Below are 13,520 nucleotides of genomic sequence, written 5' to 3'. Positions count from 1 at the left end.
CTAACTTTACATGACCGCGTTCATGAGACTTGTTCCTCGTTCGACATGCAACTTGTATTGCATAAGAGGCTTTGCGGGTGTCTGTCTCTCCTACTATAGTGAAGATTCAATTTACTCTTCTATTGAAAACATTAGTATCAACGTTGTGGTTCATGTTCGTAGGTAGATTAGATCTCTCTCGAAAACCCTAAACCACGTAAAATATGCAAACCAAATTAGAGACGTCTAACTTGTTTTTGCAGGGTTTGGTGATGTGATATGGCCATAATGTGATGATGAATATGTATGAGATGATCATTATTGTATTGTGGCAACCGGCAGGAGCCTTATGGTTGTCTTTAAATTTCATGTTGAGTAGTATTTCAAAGTAGTTGTAATAGTTGCTACATGGAGGACAATCATGGAGACGGCGCCATTGACCTTGACGCTACGCCGACGATGATGGAGATCATGCCCGAAGATGATGGAGATCATGTCCGTGCTTTGGAGATGAAGATCAAAGGCGCAAAGACAAAAGGGCCATATCATATCACATATGAACTGCATGTGATGTTAATCCTTTTATGCATCTTATTTTGCTTAGATCGCGACGGTAGCATTATAAGATGATCCCTCACTAAAATCTCAAGATAATAAAGTGTTCATCCTTAGTAGCACCGTTACCAAGTCTTGTCGTTTCGAAGCATCTCGTGATGATCGGGTGTGATAGATTCAATAAGTACATACAACGGGTGCAAGACAGTTTTGCACATGTGGATACTAAGGTGGCCTTGACGAGCCTAGCATGTACAGACATGGTCTCGGAACACGTGATACCGAAAGGTAGAGCATGAATCATATGGTTGATATGATGAACACTTTGAGTGTTTGCCATTGAAATCACACTTTATCTCGTGATGATCGGGTTTAGGTGTGGTGGATTTGGTTCGTGTGATCACTAAGACAATGCGAGGGATATTGTTTTGAGTGGGAGTTCACCTAGTTTTTAATTATGTTGAATTAAAATTTGAACTCAATTTGTCATAAACTTAGTCTAAACTTTTGCAAATATATGTTGTAGAGATGGCGTCCCAATCAATTTTAACCAGTTCCTAGAGAAAGAAAAAACTTAAGAGCAACGGTAGCAACTTCACCGACTGGTTCCGTCATGTGAGGATCTTCCTCTCTGGCGGAAATCTGCAATATGTGCTTGATGCACCGCTAGGTGACCCTCATGCAGAAACTGAAACCGATGAAGTAAAAGCTGTTTACGCGACTCGAAAAACTCGGTACTCTCAAGTTCAGTGTGCCATCTTGTGCAGTCTGGAATCCGATCTTCAAAAACGTTTTGAGCACCACGATCCTCATGAGTTGATGAATGAGCTGAAAGCTATATTCGAGACTCATGCGGCCGTGAAATGCTATGAAGCATCGAAACATTTCTTCAGCTGTATGATGGAAGAAGGCAGCTCCGTTAGTGAGCACATGCTTGCCATGACCGGGCATGCGAAGAAACTCAGTGACTTGGGAATAGTGATTCCTAACAGACTGGGGATTAATCGTGTCCTTCAATCACTGCCACCAAGTTACAAGAACTTTGTGATGAACTACAATATGCAGAACATGAACAAGGAGTTACCTGAACTCTTTGGCATGCTAAAAGCTGCTGAGATTGAGATCAAGAAAGAGCACCAAGTGTTGATGGTCAACAAAACCACCAGTTTCAAGAAACAGGGCAAGTCTAAGGAAAAATTCAAGAAGGGTGGCAAGAAAGCTGCCACGCCTCCTATGAAACCTAAGAACGGCCCTAAGCCTGATGCTGAGTGCTATTACTGCAAGGAGAAGGGACACTGGAAGCGTAATTGCTCCAAGTATCTGGCTGATCTGAAGAGCGGCCTTGTCAAGAAGAAGAAAGAAGGTATATCTGATATACATGTTATAGATGTTCATTTCACTGGTTCTCGTTCTAGTACCTGTGTATTTGATACTGGTTCGGTTGCTCATATTTATAACTCGAAACAGGAACTAAAGAATAAACGACAACTGCTGAAAGATGAAGTGACGATGCGCATTGGAAACGGATCCAAGGTCAATGTGATCGCAGTCGGCACACTTCCTCTACATCTACCTTCAGGATTAGTTTTAAGCCTAAATAATTGTTATTATGTACCTGCGTTGAGCATGAATATTATATCTGGATCTTGTTTAATGCAAGACGGTTATTCATTCAAGTCTGAGAATAATGGTTGTTCTATTTTTATGAATAATATCTTTTATGGTCGAGCACCACAAAAGAATGGCTTATTTCTGTTAGATCTCGATAGTAGTGATACGCATATACATAACATTAATGCTAAACGAATTAAATTGAATGTTAATTCTACTTATATGTGGCACTGTTGTCTTGGTCATATTGGAGTGAAACGCATGAAGAAACTCCATACTGATGGATTACTTGAGTCACTTGACTTTGAGTCACTTGATAGATGCGAAGCATGTCTAATGGGAAAAATGACTAAGACTCCATTTTCTGGTATGATGGAGTGAGCTACTGACTTATTGGAAATCATACATACCGATGTGTGTGGACCAATGAGCGTAGCATCACGCGGTGGTTATCGTTATGTTCTAACCTTCACAGATGATCTGAGTAGATATGGGTATATCTATTTCATGAAACATAAATCCGAAACTTTCGAGAAGTTTAAGGAATTCCAAAGTGAAGTAGAAAATCAACGTAACAAGAAGATTAAATTTCTACGATCTGATCGTGGAGGTGAATATCTAAGTTATGAGTTTGGCATGCATTTAAAGAAATGCGGAATACTTTCACAATTGACACCGCCGGGAACACCTCAACGTAACGGTGTGTCCGAACGTCGTAATCGAACTCTCTTAGATATGGTTCGTTCTATGATGTCTCTTACTGATTTGCCGTTATCATTTTGGAGTTATGCATTAGAGACAGCCGCATTCACTTTAAATAGAGCACCATCAACATCCGTAGAAACGACACCGTATGAATTATGGTTTAATAAGAAACCTAAGCTGTCGTTCCTGAAAGTTTGGGGTTGTGAAGCCTATGTAAAGAAGTTACAACCGGACAAGCTAGAACCCAAAGCGGAGAAATGCGTCTTCATAGGATACCCTAAGGAAACTATAGGGTATACTTTCTATCACAAATCCGAAGGCAAAATCTTTGTTGCTAAGAACGGAACCTTTCTTGAGAAAGAATTTCTCACTAAAGAAGTGACTGGAAGAAAAGTAGAACTCGATGAGATTGATGAATCTATACTCGTTGATCAGAGTAGCGCAGTACCGGAAATTGTACCTGTACCGCCTACACCGGCAACAGAGGAAGCTAATGATAATGATCATGAAACTTCGAACGAGGAAACTACTGAACCTCGTAGATCGATAAGGGAGCGTACCACTCCTGATTGGTATGATCCTTGTCTAAATGTCATGATTGTGGATAACAATGATGAGGACCCTGCGACGTATGAAGAAGCGATGATGAGCCCAGATTCCAACAAATGGCAAGAAGCCATGAAATCCGAAATGGGATCCATGTATGATAACAAAGTATGGACTTTGGTAGACTTACCTGATAGCCGAAAGGCTGTCGAGAATAAATGGATCTTCAAAAAGAAAAACAGATGCTGATGGTAATATTACTGTCTATAAAACTCGACTTGTCGCAAAGGGTTTCCGACAAATTCAAGGAGTTGACTACGATGAGACTTTCTCACCTGTAGCGAAGCTAAAATCTGTGAGGATTTTGTTAGCAATAGCTGCATTTTTCGATTATGAGATTTGGTAGATGGATGTCAAAACGGCGTTCCTTAATGGAGACATTGAGGAAGAGTTGTATATGGTACAACCCAAAGGTTTTGTCAATCCTAAAAATGCTGACAAAGTATGCAAACTTCAGCGTTCAATCTATGGACTGAAGCAAGCATCGAGAAGTTGGAACCGACGTTTTGATAAGGTGATCAAAGACTTCGGGTTTATACAGTGTCATGGAGAGGCCTGTATTTACAAGAAAGTGAGTGGGAGCTCTGTAGCATTCCTGATATTATATGTAGATGACATATTATTGATCGGAAATGATATAGAACTGTTAAGCAGTGTTAAAAGTTATTTGAATAATAGTTTTTCAATGAAAGACCTTGGTGAAGCATCGTATATATTAGGCATCAAGATTTATAGAGATAGATCAAGACGCCTAATAGGGCTATCACAGAGTACATATCTGGACAAGATTCTAAAGAAGTTTAGAATGGACGAAAGTAAGAAAGGGTTCTTACCTATGTTACCAGGCAAGGTATTGAGTAAGACTCAAGGACCGGCTACGGCAGAAGAAAGAGAAAGGATGAGTAATATCCCCTATGCCTCGGCAGTAGGATCTATCATGTATGTCATGCTATGTACTAGACCAGATATAGCACATGCTGTTAGTTTGACTAGCAGATATCAAAGTGATCCAGGAATGGAACACTGGACAGCGGTCAAGAATATCCTGAAGTACTTGAAAAGAACTAAGGATATGTTTCTTTGTTATGGAGGTGACCAAGAGCTCGTTGTAAATGGTTACACCGATGCAAGTTGGAACACTGATCCTGATGACTCTAAGTCACGATGCGGGTACGTGTTTATATTGAATGGTGCTTTGCAGTAAGCTGGGCAAGCTCGAAGCAAAGGTGCACGGTGGCGAAGTCTTCAACAGAATCAGAGGACATAGCGGCTTCAGAGGCTTCATCAGAAGCGGTATGGATGAAGAGGTTCATTGTAGAGCTTGGTGTGGTTCCTAGTGCATTGGACCCATTAATCATATACTGTGATAACATGGGTGCCATCGCCAATGCACAAGAACCAAGGTCACACAAGAGGCTGAAGCATATCAAGCTGCGTTACCACTCGATTCGCGAGTACATCGAAGATGGAGAAGTAAAAATTTGCAAAGTACACACTGATCTGTATGTAGCAGATCCGTTGACTAAAGCTCTCCCTAGGGCAAAGCATGACCAACACCAGAATGCCATGGGTGTTAGGTATATTACAATGTAATCTAGATTATTGACTCTAGTGCAAGTGGGAGACTGAAGGAGATATGCCCTAGAGGCAATAATAAAGTTTTTATTATTTATATCTTTATGTTTATGATAAATGTTTATATATCATGCTATAATTGTATTAACCGAAACATTAGTACATGTGTGATATGTAGACAAACAAGAAGTCCCTAGTATGCCTCTTAAACTAGCTTGTTGATTAATGGATGATTAGTTTCATAATCATGAACATTGGATGTTATTAATAACAAGGTTATATCATTATATGAATGATGTAATGGACACACCCAATTAAGCGTAGCATAAGATCTCGTCATTAAGTTATTTGCTATAAGCTTTCGATACATAGTTACCTAGTCCTTATGACCATGAGATCATGTAAATCACTTATACCGGAAAGGTACTTTGATTACACCAAACACCACTGCGTAAATGGGTGGCTATAAAGGTGGGATTAAGTATCCGGAAAGTATGAGTTGAGGCATATGGATCAACAGTGGGATTTGTCCATCCCGATGACGGATAGATATACTCTGGGCCCTCTCGGTGGAATGTCGTCTAATGTCTTGCAAGCATATGAATGAGTTCATAAGAGACCACATACCACGGTACGAGTAAAGAGTACTTGTCAGGAGACGAGGTTGAACAAGGTATAGAGTGATACCGAAGATCAAACCTCGGACAAGTAAAATATCGTGAGACAAAGGGAATTGGTATCGTATGTGAATGGTTCATTCGATCACTAAAGTCATCGTTGAATATGTGGGAGCCATTATGGATCTCCAGATCCCGCTATTGGTTATTGGTCGGAGTGAGTACTCAACCATGTCCGCATAGTTCACGAACCGTAGGGTGACACACTTAAAGTTGGATGTTGAAATGGTAGAACTTGAATATGGAATGGAGTTCGAATATTTGTTCGGAGTCCCGGATGAGATCCCGGACATCACGAGGAGTTCCGGAATGGTCCGGAGAATAAGATTCATATATAGGATGTCATTTTATGTGAATTAAAATGTCGCGGAAGGTTCTATGGAAGGTTCTAGAAGGTTCTAGAAAAGTCCGGAAGAAACCACCAAGGAAGGTGGAGTCCACATGGGACTCCACCTCCATGGCCGGCCAACCCTAGTGGGGGAGGAGTCCCAAGTGGACTCCCCCTTAGGGGGCCGGCCAACCCCCCCATATGGGAGGTGGAACTCCCACCTCTAGTGGGAGTCCTAGCTTGGCTAGGTTTCCCCCTCATATGGAAGGTTTTTGGTTCGGGTCTTATTCGAAGACTTGGACACCAACACTTGGGGATCCACCTATATAATGAGGGGCATAGGGGAGGGGGCCGGCCACCACAAAGCCACAAGTTGGCCGCACCCCCTTGAGGCCGGCCACCCCCTCCCAAACCCTAGCCGCCCCCCTCTCCTCCATATCTCCCGCGTAGCTTTAGCGAAGCTCCGCCGGAGTTCTCTACCGCCACCGACACCACGCCGTCGTGCTGTCGGATTCAAGAGGAGCTACTACTTCCGCTGCCCGCTGGAACGGGGAGGTGGACGTCGTCTTCATCAACAACCGAACGTGTGACCGAGTACGGAGGTGCTGCCCGTTCGTGGCGCCGGAACCGATCGTGATCAAGATCTTCTACGCGCTTTTGCAAGCGGCAAGTGAACGTCTACCGCAGCAATAAGAGCCTCATATTGTAGGCTTTGGAATCTCTTCAAGGGTGAGACTCGATACCCCCTCGTTGCTACCGTCTTCTAGATTGCATCTTGGCTTGGATTGCGTGTTCGCGGTAGAAATTTTTTTGTTTTCTATGCAACGTTATCCTACAGTTATTTGGAGAGTTACCACTAGTGTAGATAGCTGGGAACCCCGGTTCTTCTATCATCATCATTGCTCTACAGTCAACTCCGCACTGGAATACTTTCTCGTGCCATCTCCTCTATGTTACTGCTACTGCTGCTGTGTTACTATTGCTATTGCTCTCATATTACTTCTGCTTTCACATCACCACCGTTACTAGTGTTTTTCCAGGTGTAGCTGAATTGACAACTCTGTTGTTAAGGCTTATAAGTATTCTTTACCTCCCCTTGTGTCGAATCAATAAATTTGGGTTTTACTTCCCTCGAAGACTGTTGCAATCCCCTATACTTGTGGGTCATCAATGATCCTTGTTGATGAGGGATTAAATCATCAAAGCCTACGTATTGTAGACTTAGGATTTCATAAGAATTAGAGGGCAAGTAGATCTCGAAGGTTTCAACCGAACAAAAGTGCTGAACTCAATATTGCGGTGGCTAGGGTTACAATGACCCGGTCACTTCTCTGACCCTCGGCTTCCCCTTTATATAGGAGGTGAAGCTGAGGCTTTTCCATGTCGTACAAGTTACAATTCATCGGGCCCCGTTGGGCCTTTCCCATATTATACAAGTTTCCTATAATAACTCTAACTTCCTAATCTGAGGATCTCCAATCTTCTGGGCCTCCAAAGCTCCGAGTCCATGACCTTCCTGCTTTCCTGTGCACCAGGGGTATTGATTCGACATGCCCCGTAGGCATACCTATGTCACTCGTGAACCACAAGTTTCTCTTATTAAGCGTATAGTCCGCTATATCAAATACAATCTTCACCATGGTTTTACTCTTCATCGTTCTTCTTCTCATTCTCATGTTGCCTACTCGGATGCTGATTAGGCAGGTTACCGGGACACGACGCTCCACCGGGATTCTATATGTATCTTGGAGATAATCGGATTAGCTAGTCTACACGTTGCCAAACAATAATGCCTCGCTCTAGTGCCGATGCAGAATACCGTGTTGTTGCTACGGTTGTCGCTAAGTCTTGCTGGGTTCGGCAGCTTATGCAGGAGTTACATCATCCCGTCGAGAATTCGAAAATTGTCTATTGTGACAATGTCAGTGCCATATACTTGTCGGCCAATCATGTTCATCATCGACGCACCAAACGTATTGAGCTAGACATCCATTTTGTTCGTGAGAAAGTTGTTCTTGGTGTTGTTCGAGTTCTACACATGCCACATCCTCATAGTTTGCTGACAAATTTACTAAGGGGCTGTCCACCATCTTGTTTAAAGAGTTTGGCTCCAGTCTTCACGTCCATTCTCTCCCCGTTCAGATTGTGGGGGCGTGTTAGAGAAGTAACTGGACGAGGCTCATCTTGGAGCACATGAAAAGGCATCGAGTCCTAGTCAGTTACATATTGTTGAGATCTTTTAATTGTATTTGTACATGTGAACTTGATATAAATAGATACTAGGATGAGGATAGCGAGTCACACACCCGATCCTTTTGCAAATCATCAATGAGTTGCATCTTCCCGGCATGCATGCAACTTCTATAGTGTGCACAGGAGGTGCATATTAAGATTTTGTTGAACCGGTGAGCCGGTTTTAGATGATGCACGTTGGAGGGAGGTCGATGCATATGGCCTAGATCATGGCCACCCCCTCCACCAAGGTTGTAGGTGTAGTGATTCTTATCTCCAATATATATAGTGGCTTCAGATTGATCGTTGTAGTTCTCTTGTACGGCTTCAGTGAATAAACTGATCGAAAAAAGTGTGTGCGCCATTTTGATGCAGAGGCTGAGGGTATACCCTCCATTTTGAAAAAAAAATCAGAGAGGTCTACGAATACTTTGGAAAAAACATCGACGTTTGGTGGCTTATTTGTCCAAAAAAATAGAGTATGTTATAAGATATTAATCTGTGATTTGAACTTTTATGAAATGTTCATTTGCTTCTCCTCAATGAAGGTGTCATTTTCCCAAAACATATCATAGTATTTTTCCTAATTATTTTTTAATGATCAATTCAACCTCTCATAAAAAGTTACACCTTCGTTCTATTTGATGTCTTCAACAAGTTAAGTCAAAAGCATAACAGTCCTATTGTTCTACTGGAGAGAAGAATCTATAAATAGCTTTTCGGGAATATCAAACATTAATTCTAAGCTTGGGTGAAATGTGAGGTCCCTTTTGTTGTTTTTAAGTTCTTGTTGTAAACTCTGTTGTGAACATATGTGGTCGGCCTTGTGTTTATTAATTGAAAGCCAGGCTCTGGTCGATCCTTCCATCTAAAAAACACGCCGGTGCATCCTCCCTATCTAACCAAAAAAGGAGCTTGGGTTATAGAAATTTATACTTTTATAATAACAAGTTTCAAAAGTAGAGAGTGCATAAATCCATCCTTGCTTTCCCACAAATCTTGTGGCTGGCAGACCCATGTGGCTGCCAAACGCTCACTATGATCCATGAATTGCATCCATGCATGCAACTCCAGATACAGATACATGCATCAAGATACATATAGGTAGGCTTTGGAACTACACTCCTGCACATGCATGTCACATGTCCATAACTAGCTCTCTAGCTTGCAAGATCTTAAGTAATAACCATGGTAGATAGTAGTAAAAAACTTGTGAGGCCATGGCCTGTTCCCAGTTTCAAATAAAAAAGTAAATATTGTGCATGCACCTCTACCTGTTTACTTATCTTGTTCTTCTCAATATGCATTAAGATATTTATGTCATGTGCTTAATTTGGTAGATCGATGGATGCGTACTGGTGCCAACAACTTGTTGGAACAGAAAATGTTGCACCACTACTTTAGCATAAAAGATGCACCTCTGCTTTACTGCTTGAATTAGTTAGATAGATCATGTATGTTTGCTTTTCAAGGCCATATATAGTAGATTAGGACCTGCTTACTTGTTGCCGAAGGATTGGCCATCTGCTACAATATGCATATATGTGCAACAAGTTCTAATTTAAATAAAGTTTCTGCTCGAAGCAAATTTAGCTAGCTAATTTGTTTGCAGAAACAAACACCGCTATTGGGTTCTAAATTAATCCTCTCTTAGATCAAATTATATCGCTGGCACTCTACCATCGAAGATTACTTGATTGCCATGGTGTGCAACTTTTTCCATCTAGATGAGACGCGTTTTTTTTGAACACAAGATGTATATATATAAGGTCAGCAAGCCCGCCTCATTAAAAATCTTCCAGTCCCCTTCGGTACCCTGGTAAGGAAATGAGTGCGTCAACAAACTTGCTGCCTAAGAGTTACAGAATCGTTACATCATCCGCTAGAAGGCACTTAATGTAATCAGGAGGCTCTTCAACCCATACAATAGATTGGGAGCCCTCTGAATTGCTAGCTAAAGAATCAGCTACCCTATTAGCTTCTCTAGGACAATGAGCAAACACAACTTCAGTGAAGTTTTGACAAAGAAAAGAGCACTCCTCGTAAATCGCTGCCGCATGACCTAGCGAGTTCCCTCCATTTTTCATAACGTCGATCACCTCCATACAATCGGACTCCACCTCGAGTCTGGAGCACCCAAGATTACCCGCCAGGATGAGCCCGTCCTTGAGAGCCCGCGCTTCCGCCGAAGCTGCATCCGATATAAACGGAATACCACAAGCGCTAGCACCCACAAAGTGTCCTCGGTGATCCCTAATGATCGCTCCCGATGCCCCAGAGCCTGCATCAATGCTAAAACCTGCATCCACATTCAGCTTTAGGAAATCCTCTCGGGGTTTTGTCCATCCTTTTCTGATAATTCCCCTTCGGGGTTTCTTTGCTCTTGAATAGTTCAACGCCAACGTCGATATAGCCTGGGCCGATCTGCATGGGACCTGGACCACCTCCCCATGCGTTGCTTGCCGACGTTCCCACCAAATGTACCAAATTGCTGTAGCCACCAAATCATTTCTGTCCACCTCAGAGAGGAGCGGAGCTTTGGCTGTTGTATCACGTAGCAAAGTCTCCAGGATTGCTCCACCATTAGCCTCAAACGAACAGACCTGAGCAATAGTTCCATGCATTCCAAGTATGCCCCATATTTCATGCACTCTGGGACATGTAAAAAGAGTATGTCTAATGCTTTCACAATCTGTACGGCAGAGCGTACATTCAGAACTTGGTTGCATATGCCTGTTCGCCAAAACGCCATTGCATGGGATAGCACCCAATAAAACCCGCCAGCAGTGGATTTTTATCTTCGCCGGGACATTCAGACTCCAAAGATTTTTCCATACTGGTAATGATGAGGATGTACCAAAAGGAGTATTTCGTCTAAGCTTTGCACCATGTTGGTGCTCCCATTCTGCATAATAACAAGATCGGACCGAAAAGACCCCCGTTTTTGTAAGATTCCAAGAAATAAAGTCCTCCATCATACCCCGAGCCAGAGGAATGTGCATGATGCGCTGCACATCAGTCGGCCAGAACAACTCCCCAATAATCTCTTCATCCCAGCTGTTAGTTTCTGCATCAATCAAATCCGAAACGTGAGTGAACACAATATTACCTCTTCTAGTCACAATTTTCCTGGTGGGGCTACTTGGGATCCAAGCATCTTCCCAAATATTAATCCTGGTGCCGTCTCCCACTCTCCAAATATGACCACGTTTAAAAGTTTGGATACCTGCCCATATGCTCTGCCATGTGTAAGAGCTTCCTTTCTTGAGTTCACAATTCAGAATGTCACCCGAAGGGAAGTATTTCGCTCCAAGGACTCTAGCACATATCGAGTCTGGTTCAGCAATAAGTCTCCAGCATTGCTTGGCCAGGAGTGCTAAATTGAAACAATGCAAATCCCGAAACCCCATGCCCCCCTGTTTCTTAGAAACACACATTTTCCACCATGCAAACCAATGCATATGTTTCTGTTGGTCGTCATCTCCCCACCAGAATTGGGACATTGCGGTGATTATCCCTTTGATTATCTGCTTGGGAATCTTGAAGACCGACATAGCATATGCCGGGATCGCTTGTATGACGGCTTTCAGTAATGCTTCTTTTCCGCCGAAAGACATATTCTTTTCCTTCCAACCAGTTAACAACTTTATTATCTTCTCCACTAAATGTTGGAAGCAATCCGAGCGAGACACACCCACAAGTGGTGGCAAGCCTAAATATTTATCAGTTATCGATTCTGTCATAATGTTAAGAGCTGAACATACCTCCACTCTTGTATCCGTGTTCGTGCATGGACTGAAAAAGATGCTTGATTTAGCCTCGCTAACTAGCTGCCCCGACGCAGCACAATAATCCTCCAGAACCTTACGAAGACTTTCGGCGTTCTCCACATCAGCTCGCATCAAGATCAAAGAATCATCTGCAAATAAAAGGTGGGATACTGCCGGTGCATCTCTACATACTTTCACTCCCAGAATATTGCCAGCTTCTTCCTCAAAATTTAACAGACTAGATAATCCTTCTGCACACAATAAGAATAGATATGGGGATAGGGGATCTCCTTGGCGCAGTCCCCTTGTTGGATAGATCACCTCAGAAAACCCATTATTGAGCCTAACTTGGTACCTGACCGATGACACACAGGCCATAATGAGCTCAATCCAATTACCATGAAAGCCCATTCTCTCCAGAATCCTTCTCAAAAAACACCATTCAACCCTGTCATACGCCTTATGCATGTCAAGTTTCACCGCACAGGAGCCATACTTCCCCATCCTTTTATTCTTAATCGCATGGAAGCATTCATATGCAACCAGCACATTGTCAGTAATTAAACGGCCTGGCACAAAAGCACTTTGGGTAGGGGAAATAATCTCAGGTAGTAAAAATTTCAACCTATTTGCGATAAGTTTGGATATGACTTTATACACCACATTGCATAGACTGATTGGCCGAAATTGTGTGATAAACTCAGGGTTGTCCACTTTAGGAATAAGAACCACTGTAGTATTGTTCCAACCCTCTGGGATATGTCTCGAATTAACAACAAGGAAGTACCTCATCCGTTAGATCTTCACCAATAATGTGCCAAAACCGTTTATAAAACACAGCATGCACCTCTACCTGTTTACTTATCTTGTTCTTCTCAATATGCATTAAGATATTTATGTCATGTGCTTAATTTGGTAGATCGATGGATGCGTAGTGGTGCCAACAACTTGTTGGAACAGAAAATGTTGCACCACTACTTTAGCATAAAGGATGCACCTCTGCTTTACTGCTTGAATTAGTTAGATAGATCATGTATGTTTGCTTTTCAAGGCCATATATAGTAGATTAGGACCTGCTTACTTGTTGCCGAAGGATTGGCCATCTGCTACAATATGCATATATGTGCAACAAGTTCTAATTTAAATAAAGTTTCTGCTCGAAGCAAATTTAGCTAGCTAATTTGTTTGCAGAAACAAACACCGCTATTGGGTTCTAAATTAATCCTCTCTTAGATCAAATTATATCTCTGGCACTCTACCATCGAAGATTACTTGATTGGCATGGTGTGCAACTTTTTCCATCTAGATGAGACGCGTTAATTGTACAACTGATAATGACCTGAGAATAGATATGCTGCTGCAGTGGCTAGCTGAGATCATTCCATTTAGAAGAGAAGATTGCTTTTACATTGCATAAATTAAACAGAATATTAGTGACAAGTGTCAACACTACGTCTTTTGATGATCGATCGATCCGTACGT

This window comes from Lolium perenne, chromosome 5 (genome assembly GCF_019359855.2).
Source record: "Lolium perenne isolate Kyuss_39 chromosome 5, Kyuss_2.0, whole genome shotgun sequence".
Taxonomy (NCBI): Eukaryota; Viridiplantae; Streptophyta; class Magnoliopsida; order Poales; family Poaceae; genus Lolium; species Lolium perenne.
Note: the sequence above shows the minus strand (reverse complement) of the source record.